Here is a 20390-nt window from a genome sequence, read left to right on the forward strand (position 1 = left end):
TAGCAATAATATCAGTATATGTGATGGCTATTGTCTTTGTGTAACATGACTCTGTACCCGCACCCCCTTCTTTTTGTGATAACCACAGCTATGGGTTGGCAGTGACCCAATAAGAGCCTCCCTCCTCCTGGTCACAGTGACTCGTGCAGGTATGGCCAGGTTACTCAAGCTGAGGCATCCTTGACCCCAGACTGGCACAGAGATTGGCTTGTGATTCAGTCCAAGCCAATGCAAATAATTCCCTGGGGTTTTTCTGGCTGGAGTCCATGGGAACTATTCCTTTCCACTCTGACTGCAGAGCTGGTGAGTTGGGAGTTCGGGGTCTCCAGATGCTACACAGAGAAAGCCCAACTGCAGCAGGAGAGAATCCCTTTCTGAGCTTTGCCCACCTGCTGCAATACATTCCCAGGTTTGCTAAGCTTGCTTGGTTTGGTTTTCTACCACTGCAACTGGAATAATGTTGTTAGTAACATGCCCCGAGTAATAAAATTTGTTTAGTTTATTTTCTAGGATATGAGAGACTGTTCGTTGCCAGTGTCAGTTTTATCTTTTTTCCTCCATAACAAGCCCCTGATGGGCATCTATCCATCAGTCAGGATTCTATCTGCATCTATATCTACTGCTACGTCTACATCAACATCTGTATGCAAATCTGTACCTGTATTAGTTCAAATACAGGTTCGGTTGCATGCAACAGGAACTCAAGTTGATAGCGGCTTAAATGAGTGGTTTTTTTTCTTACATGGACAGAGATGTCCAGGGCTGAGTGGTGCCCCACAAAATCACCCGGGCACCAAGGCTTCTTCTATCTTACTTTGTTGCAATGGTGAATGGGATTGTTTCCTTAATTTCTCTTTCCGATCTTTCATTGTTAGTGTATAGGGATACAAGAGATTTCTGTGCATTAATTTTGTATCCTGCAACTTTACCAAATTCATTGATTAGCTCTAGTAGTTTTCTGGTGGCATCTTTAGGATTCTCTGTGTATAGTATCATGTCATCTGCAAACGGTGACAATTTTACTTCTTCTTTTCCAATTTGTATTCCTTTTACTTCTTTTTCTTCTCTGATTGCCATGGCTAGGACTTCCAAAACTATGCTGAATAACAGTGGCGGGAGTGGACATCCTTGTCTTGTTCCTGATCTTAGAGGAAATGCTTTCAGTTTTTCACCATTGAGAATGATGTTTGCTGTGGGTTTGTTGTATATGGCCTTTATTATGTTGAGGTAGGTTCCCTCTGTGCCCACTCTCTGGAGAGTTTTTATCATAAGTGGGTGTTGAATTTTGTCAAAAGCTTTTTCTGCATCTATTGAGATGATCATATGGTTTTTATTCTTCAGTTTGTTAATATGGTGTATCACATTGATTGCTTTGCGTATATTGAAGAATCCTTGCATCCCTGGGATAAATCCCACTTGATCATGTTGTACGATCCTTTTACTGTGTTGTTGGATTTTGTTTGCTAGTATTTTGTCAAGGATTTTTGCATCTATATTCATCAGTGATATTGGTCTGTAATTTTCTTTTTTTTTTTTTAAACATCTTTATTGGAGTATAACTGCTTTACAATGGTGTGTTAGTTTCTGCTTTATAACAAAGTAAATCAGTTATACATATACATATGTTCCCATATCTCTTCCCTCTTGCTGTAATTTTCTTTTTTTGTGGTATCTTTGTCTGGTTTTGGTATCAGGGTGATGGTGGCCTCATAGAATGAGTTTGGGAGTGTTCCTTCCTCTGCAATTTTTTGGAAGAGTTTGAGAAGGATGGGTGTCAGCTCTTCTCTAAATGTTTGATAGAGTTCACCTGTGAAGCCATCTGGTCCTCGACTTTTGTCTGTTGGAAGATTTTTAATCACAGTTTCAACTTCATTACTTGTGATTGTTCTGTTCATATTCTCTGTTTCTTCCTGGTTCAGTCTTGGAAGGTTATACCTTTCTAAGAATTTGTCCATTTCTTCCAGGTTGTCCATTTTATTGTCATAGAGTTGCTTGTAGTAGTTTCTTATGATGCTTTGTGTTTCTGCAGTGTCTGTTGTAACTTCTCCTTTTTCATTTCTAATTTTATTGATTTGAGTCCTCTCCCTCTTTTTCTTAATGAGTCTGGCTATTGGTTTATCAATTTTGTTTATCTTCTCAAAGAACCAGCTTTTAGTTTTATTGATCTTTGCTATTGTTTTCTTTGCTTCTATTTCATTTATTTCTGCTCTGATCTTTATGATTTCTTTCCTTCTACTAAATTTGCGTTTTGTTTGTTGTTCTTTCTCTAGTTCCTTTAGGTATAAGGTTAGATTGTTTATTTGAGATTTTTCTTGTTTCTTGAGGTAGGCTTGTATTGCTATAAACTTCCCTCTTAGAACTGCTTTTGCTGCATCCCATAGGTTTTGGATAGTCGTGTTTTCATTGTAATTTGTCTCTAGGTATTTTTTAATTTCCTCTTTGATTTCTTCAGTGATCTCTTGGTTATTTAGTAGTGTATTGTTTAGCCTCCATGTGTTTGTGTTTTTTATGTTTTTTTCCTTTTAATTGATTTCTAATCTCATAGCATTGTGGTCAGAAAAGATGCTTGATATGATTTCAATTTTCTTAATTTACCAAGGCTTGATTTGTGACCCAAGATGTGATCTATCCTGGAGAATGTTCCATGTGCACTTGAGAAGAGAGTGTAATCTGCTGTGTTTGGATGGAATGTCCTATAAATATCAATTAAATCTATCTGGTCTATTGTGTCATTTAAAGCTTGTGTTTCCTTATTAATTTTCTGTCTGGATGATCTGTCCATTGGTGTAAGTGAGGTGTTAAAGTCCCCCACTATTATTGTGTCACTGTCGATTTCCTCTTTTATAGCTGTTAGCAGTTTCCTTATGTATTGAGGTGCTCCTATGTTGGGTGCATATATATTTATAATTGTTATATCTTCTTCTTGGATTGATCCCTTGATCATTATGTAGTGTCCTTCCTTGTCTCTTGTAACATTCTTTATTTTAAAGTCTATTTTATCTGATATGAGTATTGCTACTCCAGCTTTCTTTTGATTTCCATTGGCATGGAATATCTTTTTCCATCCCTTAACTTTCAGTCTGTATGTGTCCCTAGGTCTGAAGTGGGTCTCTTGTAGACAGCATATATATGGGTCTTGTTTTTGTATCCATTCAGTGAGCCTGTGTCTTTTGGTTGGAGCATTTAATCCATTCACATTTAAGGTAATTATCAATATGTGTGTTCCTATTACCATTTTCTTAATCGTTTTGGGTTTGTTTTTGTAGGTCCTTTTCTTCTCTTGTGTTTCCCACTTAGAGAAGTTCCTTTAGCATTTGTTGTAGAGCTGGTTTGGTGGTGCTGAATTCTCTTAGCTTTTGCTTGTCTGTAAAGCTTTTGATTTCTCCATCGAAGCTGAATGAGATCCTTGCTGGGTAGAGTAATCTTGGTTGTAGGTTCTTCCCTTTCATCACTTTAAATATATCATGCCACTCCCTTCTGGCCTGTAGAGTTTCTGTTGAGAAATCAGCTCTTAACCTTATGGGCGTTCCCTTGTATGTTATTTGTCATTTTTCCCTTGTTGCTTTCAATAATTTTTCTTTGTCTTTCATTTTTGTCAATTTGATTACTTTGTGTCTTGGCGTATTTCTCCTTGGGTTTATCCTGCCTGGGACTCTCTGTGCTTCCTGGACTTGGGTGGTTATTTCCTTTCCCATGTTAGGGAAGTTTTCAACTATAATCTCTTCAAATATTTTCTTGGGTCCTTACTCTCTCTCTTCTCCTTCTGGGACCCCTATAATGTGAATGTTGTTGCATTTAATGTAGTCCCAGAGGTCTCTTAGGCTGTCTTCATTTCTTTTCATTCTTTTTTCTTTATTCTGTTCTGCAGCAGTGAATTCCACCATTCTGTCTTCCAGGTCACTTATCCATTCTTCTGCCTCAGTTATTCTGCTATTGATTCCTTCTAGTGTAGTTTTCATTTCAATTATTGTATTGTTCATCTCTGTTTGTTTGTTCTTTAATTCTTCTAGGTCTTTGTTAAACATTTCTTGCATCTTCTCGATCTTTGCCTCCATTCTTTTTCCGAGGTCCTGGGCCATCTTCACTATCATTACTCTGAATTCTTTTTCTGGAAGGTTGCCTATCTCCACCTCATTTAGTTGTTTTTCTGGGGTTTTATCTTTTTCCTTCATCTGGTACAAAGTCCTCTGCCTTTTCATTTTGTCTATCTTTCTGTGAATGTGGTTTTCCTTCCACAGGCTGCAGAATTGCAGTTTTTCTTGCTTCTGCTGTCTGCTCTCTGGTGGATGAGGCTATCTAAGAGGCTGTGCAAGCTTCCTGATGGGAGGGACTGGTGGTGGGTAGAGCTGGGTGTTGCTCTGGTGGGCAGAGCTCAGTAAAACTTTAATCCCCTTGACTGCTGATGGGTGGGGCTGGGTTCCCTCCCTGTTGGTTGTTTGGCCTGAGGCAACCCAGCACTGGAGCCTACCTGGCTCTTTGGTGGGGCTAATGGCAGACTCTGGGAGGGCTCACGCCAAGGAGTACTTCCCAGAACTTCTGCTGCCAGTGTCCTTGTCCCCACGGTGAGCCACAGCCACTCCCTGCCTCTGCAGGAGACCCTCCAACACTAGCAGGTAAGTCTGGTTCAATCTCCCCTGGGGTCACTCTCCTTCCCCTGGGTCCTGATGCGCACACTACTTTGTGTGTGCCCTCCAAGGTTGGAGTGTCTGTTTCTCCCAGTCCTGTCGAAGTCCTTCAATCAAATCCCGCTAGCCTTCAAAGTCTGATTCTCTAGGAATTCCTCCTCCCGTTGCCGGACCCCCAGGTTGGGAAGCCTGACGTGGGGCTCAGAACCTTCACTCCAGTGGGTGGACTTCTGTGGTGTAAGTGTTCTCCAGTGTGTGAGTAACCACCCCAGCAGTTATGGGATTTGATTTTATTGTGATTGCGCCCCTCCTACCGTCTCATTGCGGCTTCTCCTTTGTCTTTGGATGTGGGGTATCTTTTTTGGTGAGTTCCAGTGTCTTCCCGTCGATGATTGTTCAGCAGTCAGTTGTGATTCCGGTGCTCTCGCAAGAGGGATGAGCGCACGTCCTTCTACTCCGCCATCTTCAACCAATCTCTCTACACTGTGGTTCTAATATGAGGAAGAAGGGCAGGAAGGAAGCTGGGAGGCAAGTAGCAGTTGCTGCCATTTGCCCTGTAGCCAACGTTGGAGCCTCACCCTCATCCTCTCAGCTCTACACACGGAGGCATTTTTATTGCAAATACTGGCAACTAGTAGCCCGAAGGCATATTTTTGGCTGCAGGTACACACAGGAGGGCAGCTGAAGTGCCCCTGGAAGCAGCCCTCTACTAATGACAGATGGGGTTCTAGTGAAGAAATACCCCGGCTTCCTTGCTCCTCATCTGGGACAAGTTGGGGAAATTAACTGGATTAAGTTCCAGTTGCCACAGCACTAACCTGCTCTTAGAGCTCCCTATTGGCCTCCTGCCCTGTCGTGCCTCACTTGCTGACTCGCCTGCAAATGTTTTCTGGGATCACCTCCCAAATCCATCATGTGCACTTGAATCCTTGTCTTAGAAATTGCTTCTGGCTCTGCAACAAGAGAAGCCACCGCAATGAGAAGCCTGCGCACCACAACGAAGAGTAGCCCCCGCTCGCCGCATCTAGAGAAAGCCTGCGCGCAGCAAAGAAGACCCAATGCAGCCAAAAATAAATAAATAAATTAATTAACTAATTAATTAATCAATTTTTATAAAAGAAATTGCTTCTGGGGGAACCCAACCAAGACATCCTTCCTGCCTCAGACAGCAATAATGTGCTCAATGGCTGGGCAATCTGATCAGCCCACCAGGGAGACTAATTTGAGGAAGAGATTGAGAAAATTCTAAGACGTTATTATCATCTGCTTGAATGAGAGTCCTGTTTGGTCCACGGCCTCAAACACACCAAGGTGAGTCTTGAAAGCAGGATAATCATTTCCCTTCTGTGTTACTCATAACTGAGGGCACCGTTTATTAGTTTTTCCTTTATATTCAGCCACTGTTCTTGAAATAAATCCACTGTATCAGCGTAACAGAATGAAAAGATGGTTCCAAGTCTCAACCACATGTGTGTACAACCCAGCCCTCCTGCCTCCACCCTCTAGATGTTACCTTCTGCTATGGTGAGTTCTCAGTGTAACACCTCCTGCCCTTCCTTGGCTAGAGTCCTCAGCGGACCATTTGGTCCATCAAAGGAGCCCTACAATGTTGGGCCTCAAAAGGAAATGGATGCGGAAGGAGGTGCCTGAGAGAGATTTTAAAAGATCTAAATAAATGGAGAGCTAGTTCGTGGGCATAGATTGGAAGACACAATATCTTTAAGATGGCACATCTCCCCCAATTGATCTATAGATTCGACACAATCCTTGTCAAAATCCCAGCAGATATTTTTGCAGAAATTAACAAGCTAATCCTAAAATTTATACAGAAATCCAAAGGAACCAGAATAGGCAAAACAATTCTGAAAAAGCAAAATAAAGTTGCATGACTTTCACGTCCCAATTTCAAAACTTGCTACAAAGCTACTGTAATCCAGACAGTGTGGTACTGACACACAGATAGACATAAAGCAATGGAACAGAATAGAGAGTACAAAAATAAACCTATACATTTATAGTTAATTAATTTTCAAAATAGGTGCCAAGGTAATTCCATGGGGAAAAGATAATCTTTTTAACATAATATCCATAATATGTTATGGATATTCACATGCAAAAAGATAAATTTAGATTACCTCACACTATACACAAACATTAACTCAAAATGAACCATGGTACTAAACATAAGAACTAAAACAATGAAACTTTTAGAAGAAAACATAAGGAGAATTTTTGTTACCTTGGGCTAGGCACGTTACTCTTAGACATGCACCAAAAATGCAATCCACAGAAGGAAAAAAAAATTTGGTGAATTGCACTTTAATAAGCTTTAAAATGTAGAGAATTTCAAGGATCAGTCTTTCCACTGACACAAGCATTAAGCTGGCAAAAACTGTCAGAATCAACTTTTTTTCCTGGAATCTAATCAAAACTGTAAAGCAACCAGGGGGCCTCCTTGATGAAGAAAGTGTTTGCTAAGAATGTGTTGTGGCATTTTTGCTTATCTGCTTACTATTTCTTATTCCCCAGCTCAGTGGGGCGGGTGTGGGAACAGTAGTCTGCATTTTGGGTGTGATTTGCTAGAACAGGAAAGGGCAATACAGACTTTGTTCTCAAAGAATTGTTGTACCTTTTGATCTGTCTGGTAGCTTCCTGAGGGATTGGCTTGGGCATTTGCCTTCATTTTGCCCCCCTTTGAAACTCTTTCAAGACTGGAACTGCTTCCTAGGTAGTGTCTGTTGAAATAATTTAAAGACATATACTGCCCAACTGGGGCAAGGGGTGATGGACAGAGCAAGCACAGACAGACCAAAAAGCCTGGGAAGGAGGAGGCTGGAGAGGAAAATACAAAGGCATTGAAAGGCTTCCACATATACCAGGGAATCTGGAATGCAATGCATATGTCCAGGGCTGAATGCATGCACAAGAAAGATCTGAGAAGACCCTAGGTTTGCACCTCTGGCTGATCTTTGGGTTCTTCACAAGCAGGTGAAAAGCTAAGATGAAAGCTAAAATGCAGTTATAGTCAGCCTGGCTAAGCACTGAAGAAGTGTCCCAGCTCAGAGCCAGTCTCTAAAGACTAAGAAAGTATTTTTTGTTCTGTGTGCCTTATTCATTTTGGCTCCAGGTATTTAAGGAAATCTCTATCAGATCACTGGCTGACTGCCAAGATAATGGAATGGAGACTTCAGTGAATATACAACAACAAGGAATAATACAGTATTTGCAAAAATAGATCGGAAAAGTCACTAAACAAATGGATGGCTGTCACCAAAACAAACAACAAAAGCAAACCCTGTTGGGGCAGAGGGGCAGGGGAGAATCTAATTTCCAGAGTTATCACATTACAATGTTCAAGATGTCCAGTTTTCAACAATAAGAATAACAATAAGGCATAAAAGACATAGGAAAGCGTGGCCCATTCACAAGGAAAAAACAAACAAAAAAAGCAATTGACAGAAACTGTCCCTGAGGAAATCCAGACATTGGACTTACTAGTTAAAGATTTTAAATCTGGTGTCTTAAATATGCACAGAATGCTAAAGGAAACCATGGATGAAGAACTAAGGGAAACCAGAATGATGTATGAACAAATAGAAAATATTAATAAAAAGAAATTACACAAAGGAACCAAATAGAAATTCTGGAGCTAAAAAGTAAACACTGAAATGAGAAATTTACCAGAGGGGTTCAACATCAGATTTGTAGCAGGCAGAACAAAGAATCAGTGACTTGAAGATAGGCAAATTGAAATTATCCAGTTTGAGGTGCATAAAGGAAAAAGAGAGTGAAGAAAAATGAACAGAGCCTGACGGACCTGTGGGGCCCCATTAGTATAACAACATATGATTTATAAGAGTCCCAGAAGGAGAGGAGGGAAAGGGCCAGAGAGAATATCTGAATGGCCTCCACCATCTGTTACTACAAATCGGTAACCTAACTGTACACCTTAAGGAACTAGAAAAAGAAGAGCAAATTAAACCCAAAACTGGCAGAGGAAGGAAATAAAAAAGATTAAAGTGGAGACAAATGAAACAAAGTATAGAAAAACAGTGAAGAGGATCAACAAAACCAAGAGTTGTTTCTTTGAAAAGATCAACAAAATTGACACACCTTTAGCTGAACTAAGCAAAAAAGAGAAGATGCAACAGACTAAAATTAGAAATGGAAATGAGGCCATTATTACCAACCTTACAGAAAAAAGATTATAAGAGAATAAAAATTATATGGCAAAAATTAGATAACCTAATTATCCATTTAGAAATGGAAAGACTCCTAAAAAGACATAAATTACCAAAACTGACTCAAAAAAAAAAAAAAGAAAATCTAAACAGATACATAGGAAAAAAATAGTTGAATCAATAATCAAAAACCTCTTAACAAAGAAAAGTCCAGAGTCAGAAATGCTTCACTGATAACTTTTACCAAACATTTAAGGAAGAATTAACATCAATCCTTCTCAAACTCTTCCACAAAATAGAAGAGGAGGAAATACTTCCTAAGTCATTCTATAATACCAAAGCCAGATAAAAGCAGCAGAAGAAAAGAAAACTACATTATGTGCCAATATCCTTTATGAATACAGATGTAAAATCTTCAACAAAATACCAGCAAACTGAATGCTATCGCATGTTAAGAGGATTATACACCATGACCAAGTAGGGTTTTCCCAGGAATTCAAGGGTGGTTCAACATAAAATTAATCAATGTAGTACACCACATTAATAAAATGAAGGAAAACCCACATGATCATCTCAACTGATGCAAAAAAAAGAAGCATTTGGTAAAATTCAATACCCTTTCATGATAAAATCACTTAGCAAACTAGGAATAGAATGGAAGTCCCTCAACGTCATAAAGGCCATATGTGAAAAACCCACAGTTAACATCACACATGATGAATGATACACCAAAAGCTTTTCCCCTAAGATCAGAAAGAAGGATGCCTGCTGTCACCACTGCTATTCAACATTGCACTGAAGGTTTTTGCCAGAGCAATTCAGCAAGAAAAAGAAATAAAAGAAACTGGAAAGGAAGAGGTAAAATACCACTATTTGTAGATGACATAATACTATAGCTACAAAATCCTTAAGAATTCACAAAAAAATTATTAGAGCTAATAAACAAATTAAGCAAAATGGCAGGGTACAAGATTAACATAAAAGTTAGCTGTGTTTATATACACTAACAATGAACAATCCAAAAAGGAAATCAAGAAAACAATTCCATATATAATAGTATCAAAAATAATAATATACTTAGGAATAGATTTAACCAAGGAGGTGAAAGACTTATACACTGGAAACTACAAAACATTGCTGAAAGAAATTAAAGATCTAAGTAAATGAAAAAGCATCCCATGTTCATGTAATGAAAGAATTAACATTGTTAGGATGGCACTTTTCCTCAAAACAACATCTAGATTCAGTGCAATCCCTGTCAAAATCCCAATAACCTTTTGTTCTTTCAGAAATGGAAAAGTTGATCCTAAAATTCATATGAAATTGCATAGGACCCAGAATAGCCAAAACAATCTTTAAAAAGAACAACAAAGTTGGAGGACTCAAACTCCCAACTTCAGAACTTACTACAAATCTACAGTAATTAAAACAGTGTAATACTGGCATAAGGATAGAAATAGAGATCAGTGGAATTGAATCAAGAGTCTAGAAATAAATCCGTGCATGTACGGACAGTGACTTTTGACAAGGATGCCAAGACAATTCAATGGGGAAAGAATAGTCTCTTCAACAAGCAGGTGCTGGGACAACTGGATATCTACATACATGGACCCTTACATCATATACAAAAATCAATATAAAATGGATTAGAGACTTAAATATAAGAGCTAACAAAATAAAACTCTTAGAGGAAGGTATAAGGGTAAATCTTCATGTCCTTAGATTTGGTGATAGATTCTTAGACATGACACCAAAAGCATGGGCAACAAAAGAACAAAAGAGAAAAATTGTACTTCATAAACATTAAAAACTATAAGAAAGTGAAAAGATGACCACAGAATGGGAGAAAATATTTGCAAATCATATATCTGCTAAGGGTCTAGTATCCAGAATATATAAAGAACTCTTACAACTCAACAACAAAATGACAAACAATCTGTCTTAGTCTGTTTGGGCTGCTATAACAAAATCCAGTAGACTAGGTGGCTTATTAACAACAGAATTTACTTCTCACAGTTCTGGAGACTGGGAAGTCCAACATCAAGGTGCCAGCAGATTCGATAGAGCCCGCTTCCTTGTTTATAGACTGTTGTGTCCTCACACAGCAGAAGGACTAACTTATCTTTCTAGTGTCTTGTTCATAAGGGCACTATTTGCATTCATGAAGGCTCTGCCCTCATGACCTAATCATCTCTCAGAGGCCCCACCTTCTAATACCGTTACATTTGAGGGGTAGGATTTCCACATGTGATTTTGGGGGGGAACAGACAGTCTATAGTACAGCCCAAGTTAAAAACAGGCAAAGGACTTGAATAGACATTTCTCCAAAGAAGGTGTATAAATGACTACCAAGCACATGAAAATATGTTCAACATCATTAACCAGTAGGGAAATGCAAAGCAAAACCACAATGAGATACCACTTTATACCCACTAAGATGGCTCTAGTAAAATAAAAAAAAGGAAAATAGTAAGTGTTGGCAATGATGTGGAGAAATTGGAGTTCTCATAGATTGCTGGTGGGCGTGTAAAATGGTGTGGCTGCTGTGGAAATCCGTTTGTCACCTCTTCAGTAAGTTAAACATAGAATGACCCAGCAATCCACTCCTGGGTGTATATCCGCAAGATTTGAAATGCAGGTCTGCATATAGATTTGCTTGGAAATGTTCATAGCCGTATTATTCGTAATAAAGATCAGGTGAACACAATCCAACTTCCATCAGCTGATGAATGGATAAACCAAATGTAGCATATCTGTGCGATGGAGTATTACTCGGGCATAAAAATGAATGAAGTACATGCTACCACACAGAAGAAATTCACACACGTTATGCAAAAGAAAAGAAAGCAGACACAAAAGACCACATGCATGATTCAATTTATACCGAATATCCAGAAAAGAAAATGGAAAATCAGTAGAGACAGAAAGGAGATTACTGGGGCTGGGGGTGGGAATGGGATTGACTGCAAACAGGAAAAAGGGACCTTTTTGGAAATGTTCAAAAAATTAGATAGCGGTGATGGTTGCAAAGCTCAATAAACTTACTAAAAATCATTGAATTGTACACTTAAAATGGGTGAATTTTATGCTGTGTAAATTATACCTCAATAAAACTGTCAAAATAAAAAGAGGAAATGGGTTGAAGGAGGGGCTGTGTCAATTATTTTTTTCCCAGTAGTCCCCTTGGCTGAAATGCAAATTTAACCACTTCCTCCCCGCTGACCAGCTTTAAATACGCAGGGGTGTTGGGAGGGTGTTGAGAGATCTTATTTCACCCTCTTCTGAGACCTCCTGAGCCACATTCATGAGACAGGAACTGACCCAGAGGGGTCCCTTAAGGGACCCCTCCCTCAACACAGATCTATTTCTAAGGGGACTCAGTTTCACCCCAGAGGACATGGCAGCTGTTAACTTTCCATCTCCAAAAGCATCTACTTTTTAAACACAAAGGGTTAAGTTGCCACTGCTGCATCTTACCCACTCCCTAAATCATGGCTGGAGCACTCTTTTGAAAATGTAAATTGGATTAAGCCACTCCTCTGATGAAACCTCAGATGACATCCAATTTCCCTTAGAGCCAAATCTACCTTCTTCACCCCATCCTGCAAGGTCCCAGGTGGTGTGCAGGATGTGGGACTTCCATGACTCCGTCTCCTAGCATTCCTTTGCTTGCTCACTCTATTCCCCACACTGTTCCCAAGTTCCTGGAGCGAGCCACACTCCCTCCCACCTCAGTGCCTTTGCACCTGCAGGTCCTTCTGCCTAAAATGATTCCCCTGTGGCTGGGGTATTTCTTACCATCCAGGGTGCCCCCTCTGTGTCACTACCTAGACCTCTCATCGGTTTTCTATGACAGTATAATTTGCATTTAGTTTGTCCATTACTTCTTTTTGTCTGTCCCTCCCCACCAGAATACAGGCTCCATGAGGGCCACCACTCTGTGTATTTCTGGAGAATATCCCCACTACCTAGCCAAGGGCATGTTCAGTGTTGGCGGGTAGGAGGCCAGAAGGAGAGAATGGGTTGGGTGGGTGGGTGGGTAGAAGAATGGAAGAGGGGGTGGGTGGGTGAATGGGTGGGTAGAGAGAAGAATGGGAGGGAAGAAAGCAGGCAGCTGGGAGGGAGGATGGGAAGAGGGATTGAATATCCCTGGGTTAACATACATCCAGAAGCAGTGTAGTGCGTGATCAAGAATGTAAACTCAGGAGCCCGAATGACTGAATTAAAATCTCATCTCTGCCAGCATCAGCTGTGTGACCTTGGACAAGTCACTTAACCTCTCTGAGCCTTGGTTTCCTTATCTGTAAAATAGGGATGATGTCCATGATGGTAATAATAACTACCTTCTCATGTTATTCTGAGGTTTAAGTGAGGTGATACACCTTTAAAGTCCTTAAAACCCTGGCACAGAATCAGCCTTCAGCAAATATTAGCTCTTTTTTTTTTTTTTTAAACTACTCCTTCTCTTGATCTTTCATCCATGGTATCAGAAAACTCACCCTGAAGATCAAGAGAAAGACAAAGAAAAGCTGGCTTCCTCTCAAGAAACGTGCTCCAGAGAATACAAGTTATTTTGGTTGTGAGGAAGAGAATCTCTTTAGGGCAAACTTCTTTTGAATCGGCCACAGGGTAATTTGTACCAAGTTCCTCAGAAACAGCTAGAAAAAAAAAAAAAAAAAAAGAATAAATAACAAGATGCTTTCTCTTTTTCTCTGGAGCGGTCATGTGGCTTAGCTGCAAATTGTTTCCCCAAAATGAGTCAGGTGGGGAGAGATGGAATGTATGTTTGAGCCAACCTGTGTCATTGAAACAGCACAAAACAGCCCCCATCCACCCTGGTAACATTTCAAGAATGAAATGTTTGGGCCCATTTCCACAGCCTTAGGAATCTGATCCACCCAGGTTCAAATCCCAGCTCTGACACTTCTTTGCTAGTGTGACATGTCACCCCTCTGAGCCTTGGTTTCTCCCACTGTAAAATAAATAGGCATAATCTTATTTGCCTCACAGCGTTTGTAGAATAAATGACATCACCTAGTGCCTAAAAAATGCAAGATACTAATAGTAGTGGTTGTGATAGCGCCAGCTTTTTGAGGCTGCTGGGTGTGAACTTGCTGAATTTTGCCCCCAGGTTTCATAAATGTCTGCAAGAGACATCTGACCCTCTCACGGGCCCTTGGCTTGTCAGCAAGACAAGAATTCTCTTGAGAATTTCTGTTCTCTATTTTCTTCATGAGTTCCCATGTGTTAAATGGCTAGGTCTCCCCATTTGACAGATGGGCAAAGCAAGGCATTCAGAGGGGTGATGTGACATGCCCAAGGGATTGTCTTCTCAAAGGCACGGAGACAGCATCCTGCTCCCCGCAGCATTGCAGCAGGAAGCCGGATTCAAAGGAAAAAGCCTCAGAGAGTCTGGGAGGGAGTCCCGAACTCAGACCTCTGCTGGGCCAGGCAGGCAGCGTGCAGGAGTGAAGCCGGCCAGCGTGCAAACTCCAGAAGAGGGGCCATTGCCTCTCCATGGGACTTTGGGCAGGTCTCTGGGCTCTCATGCTTCTCTCTGAGCTGAGACCCCTGGGGACCTCCCGGGTCTCGCTATGCCACCTCCTCACCCTCGGAGCTTCAGTTTCCGCAGCTGGGAGAAGCGGCGGCTCACCGCCCCCCTGCTCGCCTTAAAGGTCAAGACTGTGAGGCCTGTGGGGGTCTTGTCACCCGTCCGCAGGAGGCAAACGTCACGCCGGTGGCCCCAAATGTCTTCCTAGCGGGCGACCTTTGGTGAGCAGTGGGCCTTGCCCTGGGGCCGGGCCCCCTCCCACCTCTTTCTCACTCCCTGGGGGAGGAGCCGGCTGCTCTGTGGGCGGGGCCTGGGGAGCGGCTCACCACATCCTCCCCTTCCTCCCCACCCTGAGCACGCGGTGGGGCTGGGATGGCAGGCACCGCCTCTGGCGGACCCACTGGCGTCTCTCTGCTGAGTGACCGAAGAGCTCGGGGTCCGACTGTCTGCCTGCTTCTCCCTGCGCGTGACTGACAGCCACCCGGCTGTCTTTCTGTCTGCCTGCCTGCCTGCCCATCTGCCTGGCTGTCTGTCTGTCTGCCTGGGTGGCCAGCTATCTCTTTGCTTGACTTCTCCTGTCTGACTGGCGGGCCAGCCCTTGGCTGCTGTCGGTCCATCGTCGGTGCAGCTGATCGGTCCCTGCCCAACAACCTCTGTCTTCTGTCCATGTGTGACCTCTTTGGGACGTGACTGATGGTTGCCTTTGCCTCTGCGTGGCCCGCCTGCCCGGAGCCCAGCTGCCGTCCGTCTGGGTGACAGGTCTTGTGCTGTCTGGTAGGTGACTTGGGGCAGGTTACAGCTTCCCACCCCAGTCCCCTGCCTGTTCTCCCAGACCCCCATCCCTCACGCCAAGCCCAGCTGCCATCCCCTGGGAGCCCACCGGATTGCCGGAAGCACAGAGAGAATGGATTTCTGAGAAAGAAGTAGGACAGCAGGTAACTTACCTCTAGCTACCGCTCTGGAGGGGGGGGTGGGGTAGGGGAGGAGGTACCTTATCTGCCCAGGAAGACGTGCAGGGGTCTCGTGCCCTCATCACACCTGGGGACAGTTCAGCCCAGCTCAGGATGCCTGGCGTCCCTCTCTGTGGGTCCCCAGGGACATAGAGGCAGAGGCATGGCTGAGATGACCCCCTGAGGTTGTGGAAACCAGCCTCCAAAAGGCAGGGGCTGGGGAGGGAAAGCTGGTTCCAGACTGAACATGATGTGACAGTCACCATGGTTCTGGGCAGCTGAGCCGGGCAGGGGTGGACATGAGTGTGACGGGGTCTGTTTGGGGAAGGGGAGAGGCATCGACTTTGTACCAGGTTCTGTGTTTTATCTCCTTTATTTCATCTAAATCCTTTAAGATGGGTTGGTGTGCCCATTTCACAGATAAATACAGGTTCTGAGAGGTAGAGTGATTTTCCCAAGGTGACTCAGCCAGTACGTAGCAGGGTCGGCAGGTGACTTGGAGGCTGGTCCTGCCCTCCACGTGCTGTCTCCTCATCTTTCTCATGAAAACACGGCGGATGCGCCGATGCTGAGAGGCAAGTCGGTTCTGTGTGTGCGGAGGAGAGGGGAATGAGGAGACTCGGGGAGGCTGAGCCTTGAAGGATGGGTTGAATTTTGACTTGGGGAAAAAAGGCGGAAGGAAGAAACAGGCAGACACACTCCTGGCAGAGGAGCAGGTGAGTAAACGCCTGGAGGGGAACTTAGGATGCAGAGGACCCAGGGCAGGGGGGGCATTAAAAAGTCAGGGGCTGCTCCTGGGAGGACATCTGCTTTCCCCTGGGGGAAAGTGTGGGGGTTTTAGAAGCACATGGTAGAGTGGGGAAAACCTGGTGGGTTCAAAATCCAGCCATGCGGCTTCCTGGCTGGGTGAACTTGGGCAAGTTACTCTGCTTCTTCTAGCCTCGCGGAGCCTCGGTTTTCTCATCTGTGAAATGGGGAGAATGGCAGCTCCGTCCTTGTAGGGCTGGTTGTGAGGATTCGAGGGAATGAAAATATCAAAGCTGCTGGCTGGGGGCCTGCCCAGGAAGGGAATTTGCATCATGAGGAGGCTGGAGCCTGTGGAGGAGAAAGGCCAGTGTCCAAGAGCCATGGAAGGTGCAGGGACACACTTGGGAACGTGCAGTCAGTCCCACCTCCCTCAGCCGCCTGGGTTCTGGTCCTCCCGGGGCCAGCGCTCAGCATGCAGCAGGCGCGTGAAGCTCTCCCATCATCTTCACAACACCAGGTGAGGCTGGTGGCCTCATTCAGCCCATTTCACAGATGAGGAGACTGACCCTCAGTGAGGAGAAGCTTGCCCCAGGTCAGCTGTGACCATAAGACGCAGAGCTGGGTTTGGAACCCCAGGGTGACAACCTGCTGGACAGGATGACAAAAAAGCAAGAGTCATAGTCCTAGGGCACCTTCTGAGAGGGGCACTGGATCAAGGGGGCTGGGCAGACCCCAGAGGGGGAGCCCCGATCACCTGTTCCCCATGGTGGGGTCAGCAGAAGCCCTAGTTTTGCCCGCCCCACACCTGGCAGGGAGTCTGGATACTCACATCCCCGCAGTGGAGGAAACTAAGAGCCCCTTATGTTAGGATGTGGCCAAGACCCCGGGCCAGGAGAGGCAGGTGAGCAAGACAAAGGATGTGCCCCAGGTGCTGCAGGCTCCCACCTGCCCATCGAGGAAGAGAAAGGGGTTGGAGGTGGGGACTGGAGCCCATAGGGGCTTATAGGCAGAGGAAGGGGGCTTGCTGGAGGAGGGGGCCAGTTTGAGAGAGTAAAGCAGGCAACCAGAAGCTTTGGGAGGGACCAGCTTCTCCACAGCATCAGGACCGCCCTGGGGCCTGATAAATAAATGAATGAAAGGAAGGAAGGAAGAAAAGGCATCCTTCCTCCCAGCGAGGGGAGCCAGTGCCTTCAGAACCCTGGCAGGCCAGAATGATGGCTCACCTTCTCCACACAGCTGGGAGGTCTCCACAATCAGCTGGGGAGCCCTGGATCTGGCTCATCACCACACTACCGATTGTGATTTGGGGCTTTGAAAACAGTCAGACCCAGGTTCGAGTACCATCTCCATCACTTAGTACCTGTGTGACCTGCAGTGAGTCACTTAACCTCTCTGAACCTTTGGTTTTCTTATCTGTTATATGGAAATAAGGATGCCTATCTCGGTTTGCTGTGAGGTTTATTCAATGTGTATTTACTGAGCACTGTCCTAGGTCCTGGGGATTCGGTGGTACACAAGACAGAGCCAGTGGCAGTTTGAGGGGAAAGAGCTTAGCAGTGGCTCACGAGAAACAGCAGCTACTATGTTTTACTTTAAATATCATTGGTGATAATCGTCTTGTTATTACCCAGAACACTTGGTGTAGCTTCTGGCTTATACTCAGCCCTCAATAAATGATCATTCTATGATGATTCTACTCCCCCCTTTCTCAGATGGGGAAGCTGAGGCTCTGAGAGGGCTGGGGGTTTCCTAGGGTCACCCAGGGAGTCATGTACAAGCAGAGGGAAGAAAGCTGTGAAGACAAGGGAACAAACACTTCCTCGGGGGGCGGGTCTTCCCCCCCATCACAGCCCCTTCCTCCCCCGCTTCTCCCTTCCGTGCCTTCTGCAGCACCCCAGCCCCCAGGGGCAGGGGAAGGGGGGCTGAGAGGAGCCCCCAGCTTCGTGGCTCACAGGTGGCACTGCCCCCACTTCTCGCCCTGGCGCCTGGCCAAAGGGACTTTTTACGACAGCTCAAATGAGAGCTCTGAGTAAACTTGGAACTTCTGAAACAACCTGACAGTATTCCCCGGGGTGTGAGCAGAGGTCCCTCTGAGGGCCCCCGATGGCCAGGCCACCTGCAAAAGGGCCCTGGCCTGCGGGTCCTCACAGCCCCCGGGGAGGATCTGGCCACTCATATCGTCCTGAGTGAGGTGGGGCAAATGCACCAGCCTGGCTCCCTGCTCAGGCCCTGGCCGCTGCTCGCTCTGTGACCTGGGCAAGGCTCTGGGCCTCTCTGGGCCTCTGTTTCCTCATCTGCCAGGAGGGCTTGATGATGTAGCCTGGGACGAGGGCCTGCAGGCTTTCTCCAGTATGAACCAGTAACCCCCAGTCTACTTGGGCCAGGGCCAGGGCAGGCTGGTGGGGGCGTGCTGGGCAAGGATGGGATAAAGGGCAGGTCGCCAGCCCCGCCCCCCCAACCCACCCCAGCCCCCCACCCCTGCCTTGTGACCTCAAGCAGCCCTGGTTCAAAGCATCCTTTTTTCTCTGCCTTACAGCCAGCCCCTCCTGGTCAGGGGGCAGGGAAATGGGACTGGGGTGAGGTGTGGCTACGGGAGCCCAGGGAGGTTGCACAGTCTGGGTGGGGTTGCCTAGCACGGTGAAGGGCAAATAGAGATGGCACAGGCAGGAAGAGTTTGCTGGGAGTGGGGCATGCGCCTCAGCTGGGAGAGGTTGCACAGGCTGGAGAAGTTCCCGTAGGGAAAGGCCAGTCAGGCTTGGAGAGGCTGCGTGGACGGGGATTCATGACCTGGCTGGGAGAGAGAGACGGACTAAAAGATTCCACAGGCTCAGAGGTGGGACAGGCTGGGAAGGCCTTTCCCCTCATGTTCAGCTCCTACTGACGAAGCCGTCATCACAGGGTCTTGGCACACCTGTCCTCAGACACCCCCAACCCACCCTTTGCCACCGTCCCCCTCCCCAAACTATGTAAAAAGCAACTTGCAATACTCACACACCTACAGTGTGCCCAGCACCCGCCTTACGCTCCCTCAGCCAGGCCAGGGCCACTGCCCCCATTCTACAGATGAGGAAACTGAGGCCCAGAGAAAAGAAGAGCCCAAGGTCCCACTATGAGTTAGAGGCAGAGCCTCCTTCTGGATCCAGGGCCACAAGGCTGGTTCTTCCCCAGCCTGAGAGCTCCGCTTTAAGAACTCACTGTGTGACCCTGGGCAACCCAACGTCCCTCTATGACAATTTCTTGCTGCTAATCTGATGACAACGGTCACGGTCACTCAGACCCTGGGAGTTGAGGGTGTTGCCCCGGGTGGGGGGAAGTTCCTGAGGACAGTGACAAAGTGGATGGAGAAACCAAGACCTCTTGGGGGCTGCCTTGGGGCCTGCTCCTTGTAGGACTGGACACAGCAATTTGTAGCCTCTGTCACTCATTCACGGTTCTTCAGCTCCTTGTTAAGTATCTGTTATGTTCCATGCCCCGTTCTCCGCACTAGGGATGCCGTGTGAACAAAATAGGTAAATTTCCCAACTTCTGGGAGCCTGTGCTTCAGGATAGAGACAGGTCATAAACACAAAACCAGGAACATTTGCTAAATGAATGCTAATATTACAGTTGCCAAGAAGGAGACAAACAAAGGGGTGTGTGGCACCCAGAACTGCAGGGGAGACGCATTTCAGACAGAGACTGGTTGCCTCTTTAAGGAGGCAACATTGTAGCTGAAACCTGAGGATAAGAAAGCAAAGAAGCAGGGGGGAAAAGTGTTCTAGGTAGAAGGAGTGGCATGTGCACAGGCCCTGAGGTGGGGGGAAAATGTTGGAGTTCTGGAGCTTTTATCCTTATCAAGTGCATAAAGATCCTCAATGCACTGAATTTAAGAAACAAGAGTCAAAAAGAATAAGATTTATCTTTGTGGAGTGTACAGTCTACATGAGTTTCTACATTGAGGGTAAGCTTCAAAATCCATTATGATAGAAAGCATCTTCTTGCGTTTCGTCACTCATGTAACGAATGCTTTGAGCACCTACTGTCTGTCAGGCACTGGTTAGCCACTGCCATTCAGCAGTAACCAAGCAACACGTGGTTCCCACCTAGAAATTGCTCAGAATGTTGCCAAAAACACCATGAGCAATGTGCTCTGGTGGAAGGATGGACCCCAGAGGAAGGAGTGACTCATGCCTTGGAGAGGTCAAAGATTTACAAAGGAGACGACATTTGAACTGGCTTTTGAAGCCTGAGTAGGAAGCTGATAGACAGCCAGGGGGAGCAGGGAGTTCCGGTGGCTGAAACAGCACGTGCGAAGGTGTGAGAACCAGACGAATGGGGATGTTGTGAAGATGTCCAG

General features: G+C 45.2%; 1 protein-coding gene across 3 annotated transcripts in view; it reads left to right on the forward strand.

Annotated features, from left to right (window-relative positions):
* Nucleotides 1–12880: 12880 nt before the first annotated feature.
* IL21R (interleukin 21 receptor) overlaps nucleotides 12881–20390 on the forward strand; it is a 40806-nt gene continuing 33296 nt past the window's right edge. For 2 of the 3 annotated variants that reach the window (XR_014235845.1, XM_082360807.1), the window contains exon 1: nucleotides 12881–15292. The gene's annotated coding sequence lies outside the window, so the exon portion shown is untranslated. The remainder of the gene's footprint in view (nucleotides 15293–20390) is intronic. The other variant, XM_082360808.1, reaches the window with a different exon arrangement.

The sequence above is a fragment of the Balaenoptera borealis genome (assembly GCF_965194805.1).
Source record: "Balaenoptera borealis genome assembly, chromosome: 16".
Classification (NCBI taxonomy): domain Eukaryota; kingdom Metazoa; phylum Chordata; class Mammalia; order Artiodactyla; family Balaenopteridae; genus Balaenoptera; species Balaenoptera borealis.